Genomic DNA, 12,964 nt, shown 5'->3' with positions numbered 1-12,964 from the left:
CGTGTCGTGGCTGGTTTGGAGGGGGGGGGGGGGGGGGGGGACTGCTTTGCTTTCAAGGGTTTGGGTGATGTCGGGGACCTGTCTGGGACTGAGATGGGAATGCAATTGTGATGTAACAGGCTGCAGGCTGGAACAATTCACCAGCTGGTAACAGGCCACCTACCTAAGGGGCCACGGCTGGATCAGTTAATCAGCAATGAGGGGAAGTTGATTGGCTGACCTGAAAGTAAACCGGACAGGAAGATGAAGCAGGGGAAGGAGGACCTAGTGGAGATAATGTTTGTATAGGGAAGGGGGACTCCTCAAAGGAAGACTTAAGGGTGAGATCTAACCCTGGCTGTGGGTGTTTATTTGTAATTGTTTTGTATTAGCAACTGAGCCCTATGGTCCAGATTAACCTGGAGCTTTGAAGCTTATGTTGCTGGGTATATGCTACAGATATGTTCATGTGAATTGTTTGCTTTTGCCTGAGCCCTGGGAAAAAGAAGAACCTGCAGCATTACTGTTTCAGTTTCTGAACCCAGAGAGAAACTGTTGCTGGGACCAAATGAAAGGGCTCAAGGACTATTTGATCCAGGCTAGCTGGCAACTTGCTACAGGGGGTTTCTTGGGGGAGGGGGGTGGTTCAGTGCAGTTATTGCCTATGTTATGAGGCTCAGTCAGCTGACTCCCACAGACTTTTCCCTGTAGATTGAATCAGATGCGGGGCAGGAATTCTGGAGAGCCACTTGCAAGCCTCTCCAGATTCACAACCTGAGAGTCACCCTGGCAGCAGGACTAGGTTGGCTGAGATAATGGTCCCCCTGCCTTCTTCAGGGGCTTTGCATTTTTACCTGGTGCCTGGGTCCCTGTCACAGCTGCATGGTGCAGGGTAGAGCCATACTGTTCCAAGCAGGAAGGCATCCTTGCTTGGTGCCAGAGTCTTCAGCCCTTCCCCCTGGCTCTGGTAGGTTTGGGTGCTATGGTTATTATTGCAGGAACATACCTGAGACTGTCAAAGGACTGCAGGCCAAGTTGAAGATGCACCTCTGCTCCTAAATCTTGCATTGTTCTGAGGACCAACTCCAATCATCCAGCATCCCTAGGGACTTCTGCCAGCAGCAGCTCTTGTGTCCCATGGCACCCTGAGGACCTGATCCTGAGTACCCAGATGTCCCCTCACATTCCTGCAACTCCTCCTATGGTGGGGTCCCTGCTGACAACCCCTCCTCCTGCCTACTGGTGATGCCAGCTTGTGATGGCCCTGTCCATAATGACAAAGTGGGATAGCTCCTCATAGAAGGGTATACTGTGCCTTCTGCTCCCAGACTTCTTATTGGTGTCATGCATGTGCTTGTACTGAATCTTCATCCATTTCATCTTGGCCCAACATTGCACCCAGTCCTTGTTGTGGACCCATGCTTGCATCTGCTGGGCAATATGCTTGAATATATTTGCAGTACCCTTTGTGAGCCAGTGATGGGTCGTCATACTGCTCTAGATGGCAATAAGAACCCTTATCTCTTAGTGGCCCCAGGTCTGTTTGTTTTTTGTGACCCAGATTGGGTACTGGAGAAGGGAAAGACAGGGTTTTACATGGTCCACAGTAGTTGCCATGGGGGTCTCAGCATCCAGGGGTGGGTGACAGTCTGGCTGCAAGGAGGTAGATGGAAGGAATGGTGGGAGCATATTGGTGTGGGTCCTAGCACGTGGCTCTCCCTCACTCCAGCTGAGTGCGTCCCCTGCTCCAGAGTGATAAGGTCTCCACTGCCCCAGACACTCCCATGACCTTGAACTTTCCAAGGACTTCCAGCAGCATACTTCCCTGCAAGTGAGAGGTAGGGAGGGCCACAAAGCAGAGTACGTGCCAGATGACAGCAATCTAATGTTAAATTGATAGGATATTGAATTGCAGTTGGTTTTGTAGTTCTGTCAAAGCTCCCTTTCCTGTCAACCTGTTGAACAGAATGCTAATAGCATCTTAAATTGAATAATATAACACATCTTTCAAATACCCCAGATTCCATAATGAAAAATTAATTGTCATTTTAATAGTGATAAAGTATTAATGTTGATCGATCATAATCCTAAATTTAACACTGCATTAACTGAATATAATTTTAATTAAAAATTTAAATTAAAAACATCCCAATAAAATAGACTTCAAAATATTTGACATTGAATGAAATAAAAATTTGAATTGCAGCAGTGTACCATAGCAGAACTATGGCTCAAAACCAGTGATGTCCTCAATTAAAATGGCCCTTTTGATCACTTGAGCCCTATTCATACAATGAGCTCTATCTTGCTTGTAACATTTAAATTTCTAGATCCCAGCTCAGCAGGGCACATGCTTAATTTTATGTACTTAAGTAGTCAGTAACCCCATTCGGCAAAGTGTTTAAGGATGCAAACAACTAAGAGTGTATTTGGGGACTTCAGCATGTAAAAAAGCTTAGCTATATTCAGGCCCCGGTATGGTGCTTTCACCATCCTTACTATAAAATAGACAGAACAACTGAATACGGTTGCCAGCCAAACAGTTTATGATTATGTAATGGTTTCATTTTTTGGCATAAGATAACAATAATATAATTTAATTCTGAAAAGACTTTACAGAGGTTTCGTTATATGAATTCATAGGAAATTAGGGTTGGAAGGGACCTTGGGTCATCTAGTCCAGTGTTTTCCAACCCATGGGTTGCAACCCAGAAGGGGGTCACAAGAATATATGAAAGGGTTACAAACAATCATGGAAAATGGTTTTTTTTTTAATCATGGGGAAACCATAGGCTTACCCTTGCAGGCTGGCAGATTTCCAGCCTGCAAGGATCTGCCTAGGTCTGGAGGGAGTGGGAGGAGGATGATCAGGCAGGGGGTGCCACCTCCATTTATACATGCACATGGCAGCCAGGCAGCATGGAGAGCAGCTCCTGCAGCTTTCCACAAGTAAGTCTATGGGCTGAGGCGGGGAGAGGGTGATGCAACCACCCCAGATTTGTGCTCCCACAGTGGTCACAAGGCTGCAGCCTGGCCAGACTGGTATAGACAGGCACTACCTCTACAGCCCAGTGGGCAGGATCCAGCATGGGATGGCAAGCCTCACTGATGCCACTGCTGGAACCCCTTTTGCTAGCTGTGTCATCAGCAGCATGAGGAATAACAGACAAGAAGGGCCAAACTACCCTCACCTCCTCCCACCACTAGCCACTTCCCTCAGGCTGTGACTGTACCCTTTTGTCACTTCCCTCAGGTTGCAGCTTTACCCAGGGAGGAGGTGGGCTGCCAGCATCTGCATGCTGCCTGAGGGGAGCAGCATGCGAGCTGCTGGTGGCAGGAGGAGATAAGGGCAGTGCACGCCTCCATACCTGCTGCCCCGCTCCATCTCATGCCAGGTCCTGCCTATTAGGCCATGAAAGCAGCTCATGCCCATGTCAGTCCAGCCAGGCTGCATCCCTGTGCCCACTGGATGCATAAATCTAGGGAGGCCAGCCCTGTGCCCCCCTGCCCCACACTAGGCCTAGGGGTAGAGAGAAGCTGGTTGGGGGTGAGGGGTAAAAGCAGGGCTAGGGGCTGAAGAGCTGTGGGTTGGGACTGAGGGGTACCAGCAGGGCCAGAGAGTGGTGAGTCAAGAGTGAGGGGCACTGGTAACTTTCATTTAACAAATTGCACAGTGATGAATGTCACTTGGGAGTAATGGAGGACCATGTGTTGATATTGGTGCTAATGTTTCCATGTGGGTATTGATTTGTCTTCAAAATTAAAACTGTTGAGCTGCTCTAACTTGTGTGTAAGAAGTATTGAGAACCACTGATCTGATCCAACCGCTTGCTCAAAACAGGACTGTCCCCAACTATATCACCCAGTCCAAGGCTTTGGCTAGCTGGGTCTTAAACCTCCAAGGACGGAGACTCCACAACCTCTCTGGGTACCCTCCTCCAGTGCTTTACTACCCTCCTCGTGAGAGTTCTTTTTGATATCCAGCCTAAACTTCCCTTGCTGCAACATGAGACTGTTGCTCCTTGTTCTGTCATGTGCCACTACTGAGAACAGCCCAGCTCCATCCTCTTTGAAACCACCCTTCAGGTTAGTTGAAGGCTACTATTAAATCCAGCTTCAGTCTTCTCTTCTCCAGACTAAACAAGACAGTTCCCACAGCCTCTCCTCATAAGTCAATTAGTACTAATATAATTAATAATGCCTAAAACAATCCTTCATACCTGGAATTTTGTAGTGGCTTGTGTATCTTATTTGATTCTGAAGTAATGATACTGCCCTGTATTTCCACTACATTCTCTTCATAAAACAGAGTTCCACAAAAGCTCCCAATAGTAAGTTTGAGTGTCATTATGATTGTAAGGTTTACATTGTTATGTCCTGTAGCTGCTTTCTTGGGTAATTTGTTTTCCTATCTTCTGAATTGGTTATACTACCTTTCTCTACCTAAGGAATCCTGGCCATCAATGCAGATACAGACCTTTTATTTAATGTACTTAATGAGACTGAGATTATGAATTGTTCACTTTGCTATTTTTCTTTCTCAAGTTATCCAAAATACAACTAGCTACATCCACAACTGATGTAGATGTAATCTTATTTCCAGTGAAGCAACACTGTTTTATAACAACGGTTCTCAACTTTCTTTTAATTCTCAGATGCCTAAAATTTTGAATGGGAGTACAGACCCCTCTGGAAATCTGTGTGTGTAGTGAAAATACACTCGCACTCCATCCCAGTTTGTAGAATGATATCACCAGGTGAGTAGAGGGGCCATAGCATTGCCAGATCCTGCACGAAGCAGAGGTGGTAGCAGGATGAGGTGGGTCTGCCTGGCCATGCTCTGCCTGCTGGCTCACAGGGGGAGATGCAGCAGCAGCAGCAGTACCAGTTGTGCTTTCTCCTTTCGGGCAGGGCCACCATCTTTACAGCCACTTTTCACAGACCCCTAGACCTTTGGCTGAAAACTACTGCTTTAAACAAATAGAGGACATGGCTGAAGATAATGGTTTTATAAAATACAATAATTTGTACAGAGTATATAACTAGACACTCACTTAAAAGTGAGTGTACATGTGAGGTGAAACTAAGAGGGGTAATCCTTATTTCTTGGCAGAAGCCTTGGGATCACCATGTGTAGAGGGAACCCAATCTCACTACATCATTCATGGGCAGAGTTGCCTCAGAACAGGATTCAATACAGCCAGCAAACTGAGTGGAGGGTGTCCTAAGCTTGCCAATATGAACGTTAAGGAGAAGGCTTAGTCCTTTAACTGTGGGTGGAAGGGAGGTATCCATGTCAAATTCATATGGTAAAACCTTCATTGAGTAAGGCACTTAAGTCATCTCTTTCAAAAAACAAAATAACTCTTTACATGCTTATTAGGATGGTATGAATTTTTGGCAGTCATTTAGTTTTGGAGGTGTTTTGGCTCTTTTCAGGGCCTGAAACACCGAATCTGAAACAAAATGGAAGGCTATGAAATGAAACAAAATGAAATCATCCAAAACATTTTGGAGTTTTTGAGCTGGGCTTTCAGGGAAACAGAAACTCAGAAGAGGGGAGAGGGGTGGGGGCGGGGGGAAGGACTGCTCTGATATTGACATCTGTAGCTGGTCAGTATCTGCAATCTGTCCCTGAGGTCCCTTCTAATCCCAGTGCTCTGGGGAAGGACAGAGAAGCAGCATATAAGGTTCTGTGTAAAGCCTTTCTGTCCCTTTTGTGAGCTGTATCTCTAGAATCAACAGCATCTGAAAGGTACTGTGGCTGGCTGAAGTGACTGGCTTCCTAGTCAGTATCCTGCTAGTCTCTCTTTTTGGAAAGAGTTAGATACACCTCTCCAATATATTACAGGTATAAAATATAGTAAGCAGATAGAAGAAGATATAGTAAACATATAGAAGATATATTACACACACATGCACACATTTTCAAGCACAACAAACATTATGAAGTCTGCTGGAAAGGCAGGTGCAAGATCTTTTGGCAGGGGAGCAAGGGCGGGGGGGAAGAAGAGCTGTAAATTCCTTCCCCCACCCGCCATTGCCAAACTTAGACACACCTTCCCTAGCAGGCATGAGGCTTCTGCTGCTAGTGGCAGCAAGGAGGTGTCTGCTTCTGCCCCACCTCCACTAACTCCAGCAGTAATAATAACCCACAGCACCACCAGCATGACAATCTCCTCCACCCCAACTTCAGTTTCCACTGTGAGCATCCCAGGACCAGAGGAGGAGCTGGATCTGGAACCAGAGGAGCTCAATTCCATAGCCAGGGAAATTCTGAGGAAGGAAGTGGAATCTGAATTTGTGTTCCACACCTCTCAAAGTTCCCCTAGAGCCAGGTCTCTTTTTCCAGAAGGCACTGCAGAGGAGGTTGTGGGGGCAGGTGTCTCAGCTTCCCCTATTGTTGTACCTCAGCCTGCTGAGGAGGGGGATAAGACAGGATCCCCCACCCACACTCCAGAAGCTAGGGGGAAGTGTAGTGTGGGATCATTTTGAGGTGGCAAATTATCCCACATATGCTATCTGCCTTCACTGCTGATCCAAGACCAGCTGGAGCAAGAACAAGAAACACTTCAGCACCACAGAGATGCTGATGCATATCAGGAGGTACTACCCCCTTGCTTTTGCTCTTGCTCTTCCTCAGCCTGGCACCAGTGGGAGCTTGCCCAAAGGGAAGTCCCCCTCTCTCTCCAAAGCCTCCATTGCCCAAAAGCAAAGGCAGGCTACCCTGGACCAGTGGGGGAAAGGCTGAGGAAAAGTGGGGGCACGTTCCCAAGACAAGTAAGGTCACCCAGAGCACTGGGGAGATGCTTGCTCTGGATGGCCAGCCCTTCTTCTTAGTTAAGCAGCCAAGGTTCAGGTGGCTCATGGTGGTCATCTCCCCATCCTACCAAGTGCTGGCACACGCCAACTTTAGCAGGATGGTGGTGCCCTCCCTGTATGAGGCACACAGGGAGTATTTGAGGATGGAGCTGTGCAAGACAGGTCCACAAGTAGCCTTGCACTTCACTTCAGACACCTGGAGCAGCCAGGATGGAGATCATGCCCAGATAAAGAGGCTTGAGATTCTGACTGGCCTGAAGGTGGGGCCAGGGCCTAAGGGGGAGCCAAAAGTCCCAGAGAGGGGACCACAACTGGAGGGGGTAAAAGATGCAACATCCAAGGCATGAGCTACAGTGTTAAGGGAGGTACAGAGTTGTGGAATGGATGTCACCCCAAGACACCTAAATGGGCAGCCTCCCACCTGGGAAACATCTGAATCAGTTTTTCATCAAGGCATGGCAGGAAAAGAGGGGCAGGTGGTTGGCCCAGAAACAGGTGGGCAGACAGAAATCTAACCAACACGGGGAAGGCCCCCTGTTACAGGTTACCACCCCTGCTGGTTTGATCCTACTGCACCTTAACACACACACAAATCACATGTTATGAGTTTTGCTTTGAACAGTTTGAGGTGCAGTTTCACAGAAACCCCTGCAACTATCCCCTTGAAACCTGGCAGGCTTCATGGCCTCAGAAGGGGCTACCATGCCTGCTGTTTTCATCATACTCTGCCTTAAGACACACACACACGTGACATGAGTTTTGCTTTAAACAGTTTGAGGTGCAGTTTCACAAAAAAAAACCCTGCACCTATCTCCTTGAAACTTGGTTCCTTCATGCCCTCAGAAGGGGTACCATCCTTGCAATTTTCATCCAAATCAGGCAAGAAATGATAATGTTACAGGCATTTTAGTGGTTCCTCATAGCCTATGGCCGAATCACTGAAACAGCGTCGAACAGATTTGGCTGAATTGAAATGGAACAGTGATCCAATTAAAAAAATGTTCCCTGCACTGCATATTTGCAGCAAGGGCTCAAAATTTGATACCTGGATTTCCAGGTATCAAATAAAAGCACCCCGGACAAAAGCAGCACAGGCAAGCCAAAGCTCAGACCTCCAGAGATACTCTGGCATCTGTCCAGAGTGTATCTATGGTGCCCCCTGCTGCCCTAACACACTGAATTTGCTTGCAGGGCAAGCAGGAGTGGAGCAAGGTGGTGTGACCCAGGCGTTGTCCCTGGTAAGTAGGGACTGGCAGTGGTGGGGATTGTTGGGGTGGGGGCTGTGGATGTGTGGGGGCTGTCAGGGGGGCTGGTCAGGGGGTATGAGTCCCTTGCAGGGCCCACAGCCCCCTCCCCACAGCAACAGCAGCCATGGAGCACTCAGGGCTCACTGTAGCCAGAGCCCCCACAGTGCGGTGTGGCCCCTCAGAGCTGGCACCTCCTGTGCTGCTTGTTGCAGGTCTGGCCTGGCTTGATGTGATATGGCATGGGGCCATGCACCTTTCTGCAGCCTTGAGCCGCTTGGGCTCTCACCCAGGGCCCAGTGCCATTCACAGGGACCGCATGTCATGCCTGCGGTCCCTGTGAACAGGATCTCTGCTAGTGAGACAAGTGGTGAGACCTGGGCAGAAGAGCCGGTCTGGGACCAGCACTGGGGACCCAGCTGGAGGGCATATGATGTGGCTGACCTCTTGGCCATTTGGGGCCTAGAGGACATGCTTTGACAGTACAAAGCAGGCCACCACAACAAGCACATCTTCTGGGCGATAGCTGCCCATATGACAGAGAGGGGGCACCCCATCCAGGTCTAGCAGGCATGGAGCCACAAGTCCAAGGGGGCAGATGCTGTTGCAGGTGGCAGCAGGTCACAGCCAGGCAGCAGCCCCCACCCACTACCAGACCGCTGCAATGTGTAGAGAGTGCAGGATTCACTTCAGGTTAGGGTTGCTTCGGCAGTCCAGCTGGCACAAGGGGCTAGTGTCCCCAGATACCAACTGGCTGGGCATTAGAAGCAACCTGAGCTGCTGGCCAGGGCAGCTTTTTATACTGCTAGAGCCAGACAGGTGCTGGCCCCAGGCTCTAGCTCCCCTGGCTGCAGATCCAGGAGAAGTTGGCCGGGGTGGGGTTTGCCCCAAGTGGCACAACTTGCCCCACACCAAAGTACGTGTCCGGGCACATGAGCTGAGGCAAAAATCCCCAGCAAAAATGTGTATTGCTCTTATTTGAGCTGCTACAAGCTCACATGCCTGCATGTGTGGACACACCCTTAGATTTCAGTATTTAGGTATTATCCCAATATACCACTTTTGTTGACCATGCCCTTTTCTGAATATAAGCTATAGCCCTCTATAATTAGTTCATGTAATTAATTATGCTCATTAGAAATCGGCACTCAGTATTTTTTGCCTTTCTGCCCATAATGCCTTCAACTAATGATTTTAATTAAGACTTGGAACATGAGTTTGTAATATTCTAGTAATTAATTTAGATACCCTGCAAGAGTTTCTTTCTCTTTTTTAAAGGAGCTTTTTTTCCCTGATATTCACTTTCACTGTGCCTTATAACATCTTAAAATGATGCACCAATTCAGCTAATTAATGAAAATAGGATAGTAGATATTAGGATTTGCACTTTAAAATACAAATAAAATTACTACTGTAAGATTTTTTAACCATTGCTGAACTATCTCATCTGAGATAAGAAGCCAGGCTGAAGAAAACGCAAGTAAAAAACACAGAAAGCCATCATGGAGATGCCCAGTCATGACCAGGGAAGATGGAGTAATAAGCAATTATCAGAAGAGGCTAGTGGATAATAGGAAACAAAATGGTTTTGCAATAGAAAAATTATTTAATTGGGAAGTAAAATGAAGAGAAATCAGAGACCAGTGGCAACTGGTAAAGATAGCCAGACTAAAAATAAATAGCCAAATGAAGAAAGCATCTACTGTATCATATTTGCCAGTAATGCTTCTATTTGAAATTATTTCCCACATTGCTCCTTGGTTCCTATCTCAGACTGATAATGCAAATGTAGGATGTCAACTCTAGGTCTATAATGTTAAAAGGAAAGTCCATAGTGACTTTGTATTTCTGAACAGGCACACTTGGACTAAATCAAGACACAGTTACACTCCTCTACATTTGACCACTACTCCCATTAAGATCTCATTAGTTAGTCAATTGCCTCATCCCACTTAAGATATAAAATAAATGTGTGGGTAATAAAAATCTCATCACCATTCATTTGTACAGTACATCAATGTATCTTTGCAATAGTATAACAGCTTCTCCCTCTCTGATTAATATCTCATATTCTACCATCCTCACATTCCAGAATCCCACTAAAACAAGGTCATTTCAGTTTGACTTTTCATTCTCACATTTTCCTAGCATTTTAACTTCTGTTTCCATCAAAGTAAATTAGGTAACGCTTCGGACACTTTTTAGTAATGCCATCCAGGCAAATTGCACTAGGATTCTACTATGTCTAAATGAAAGATAAGTGTAAAGTGTCTCCAAAATATACAACATTTTAAACTCGTGCATTACAAAATGAAAGGAAACGAATGAGCTGAGCATTTTACTGTCACAACCTCTATGTGTATGTTGTGGGAGGCAAAGATTTGAGGGGAATGAAATCTTTTTATTGGACTATTGCAAAGCTGCCTAGAATGTCCAGTCAAGGTCCTCTTGCTTGGCATTGTAAACACAGGTACAAAAGGATACTCCTGTCCCATTTAACTCAATTCAGGTATATTGAAAGCAGAAAAGACTTGCACATCTTGATTCCCTTCTCCATTTCTCCCCTTCTGTTTCAGGGAAATGTGACGTTTTACTATCATGCAACAATGGGGTCAACATTTTGACATAAGAAGCTACTGATTGGATGGGTTTTCTGTATTTGTATGTTTAAAAGCCTATACAGTTCTAATGATTTATACATTTTGGGTCTTATTTTCACAATTGCTGGCCTCTCAAAACATCAAATGGAAACAGTGGGACTTGAAATTGCTCAACCTATAACTTTACCATATAAAATATTCTAGTCCATTATCCATTACTCATTTATAATCAGGTGTTTCCAGAGAAGGGGGGTAAAAGTCAGAACATATATCTGCATGGTGTATTAGCAGAACTATAGTGCAATGCATGGAAAAGAAAAAAGTTAATAGTAAGAAGGGCAAAAGGAATTGAGTTAGAGAAGTAGTGCCCAAACTTTTGGCCCTATGAGCTGGATGAGTAGGACTTGGTGAGTCTGTGGACCAGATCCAATCTGTAGCCCAACTGGGTAGGCAAGGGGCTGGGGCCCAAGGTGGTGTACTCTGGATCAGGCCCCAGGCACACCATATTGTGGCAATGGCCCTGGGCCTGCATCAAATTGGGCATACCAGCCCAGCCCCTGGTACTTGTGTGCTGTTGGATACCATGCTCAAGCCCATGGAGCTTGAAAATATGACAGTGGGGGAACGGTGGCAGTCTTAATTGCTAGTAATCCCACTCCCCTCTCCCCTCTCCCACCCACCACCAAATTTCTGGACCTTTAGAGAGCTCCAGGGGCTAGATCACAGCTCTGTGGGCTGGGGTTGAGCACCCCTGAGTAAGAGAAGCTAACAACGTGAGGAACGAGGAGTGCAATAAGAAAGTGAGAGGTGCCAAAGGAAGAAGCAAGTATCACAATGCAGAAAAGAGAAAAGTATTCACAGGCCTCCCAATTCTGAAATCTAAATGGAAGACTTGGTTCTTTGATTTTCCTCAGTAAATTGTATACACATGCGACACATATACACTAACATTCATAGACATTCAATGAACTAATCAATCTTGTGCATGCAGGACTTGAGCTAGGGCAGCAGGCACACCAGGGGACATTGCTGGGGTGGAGGGGCATGATCTGTCACAATCACGCTCAGCAGCAAGAGAATGAAGAAGAGCTCCACAGATGGCCTGGTTATAAAGGAAGATTAAGGAACTGGGATAAGTTCATGGACAGAACAGAATGACAGAAAGGGAAGCTATGACTCTCCAGTTCAGGTGTAAGGAGTTAGTGCTCGAGGTTCCCAGGCTGAACTGCAGAGTAGAGGTGTTTTGTTTTTTCCCATACTTATGAACTTTGTCAGTGACCATATTGCACCAGAAACAACGTTTTTTTTTTTCTCCCTCCTGTTGCCTTGAGCAAGGGATTGGACTAGATGAGGTACCTTCCAACCTTACTTCACCATAACTATGATTCCTGTAGGTTGAGAATTAAGAAATATTTTTATATTTGCATATGTTTTATATTTAATTTTTATATTCCACAACTCTTGGGGTGGTATTCAGCTCCTACTGTGGTAGGGATGAGAAAAATCACAGAAGAAGTTTAGCAGTCAAAAGCACTTTTAAAAATTGCAGTTAATCATAGTGGATGCTAAATAATCATACACTATACCTGCATGATCACTGAAGACAAGGGGAGAACATAACATTGTATAAAGAATTTCACTTCTTGTTGAACAGAATACATCAAGGTCACTGCCCGAATACTGGAGAGCTTCCAAGATAAGGGTACTTTGAGAGGCACTCTTTAAGTGTCTGAATATATTACTCTTGAACAGTACATGGCATTGCCTCTTGTAAACATGATGCTAGCCCAGTGCATCCAGAGTAATCTTACCACCTGTTGTCTAACACAGTAAATCTTCAGAACAAGAATCAAACCCAGCTATCTCTCAGTATAGTGCATAGTGTTACCAATTGGGCTACTAGACTGCCTGGGAAACTACACATAAACTAGACTTCTTAAGATTAAGATTGATTTTAAAAATATATTCTTAATTGATATCTTGTATTGTTAATATAATACAGCAGTATTTCTAAATTAACTTTTAGACCCATGATAAATGTTCTTTCTTTAGCTTAACTTTTAATTAAGCAGCAGTCTAAAATGTCCTTTAGCAGCAATGCCTCTCTGAAATAAATAAAGAAAAGATTATGAATTCTGACACGCCAAAGAGATTTTTCCAAGAAGTTTTGTTATATATCTAAACTTGTGTGTCCACCTTTAGTGCACAACTTTTCCTTCCCCTTTCATGCAGGCTCAACTTTCTGCAGATCAATAGCAATTTAAATGTCATCCTTCCAAGTAAATCACTAAGCTTATATGTCTGTTTATTTCACAAGCT

General features: G+C 45.5%; 1 long non-coding RNA gene across 1 annotated transcript; it reads left to right on the top strand.

Moving 5' to 3' along the window:
- The first annotated feature begins 209 nt into the window (after positions 1-209).
- Positions 210-12,103, top strand: LOC102387460. The gene is made up of 4 exons (XR_324535.2): positions 210-320; positions 4,635-4,736; positions 7,993-8,039; positions 10,622-12,103. It is a non-coding gene; the product is annotated as an uncharacterized LOC102387460 (long non-coding RNA).
- The last annotated feature ends 861 nt before the right edge of the window (positions 12,104-12,964 follow it).

This window comes from Alligator sinensis, unplaced genomic scaffold, assembly GCF_000455745.1.
Source record: "Alligator sinensis unplaced genomic scaffold, ASM45574v1 scaffold202_1, whole genome shotgun sequence".
Classification (NCBI taxonomy): Eukaryota; Metazoa; Chordata; order Crocodylia; family Alligatoridae; genus Alligator; species Alligator sinensis.
The sequence above is the reverse complement of the archived record's forward strand: the minus strand, read 5'-3'. Positions and strand labels throughout refer to the sequence as shown.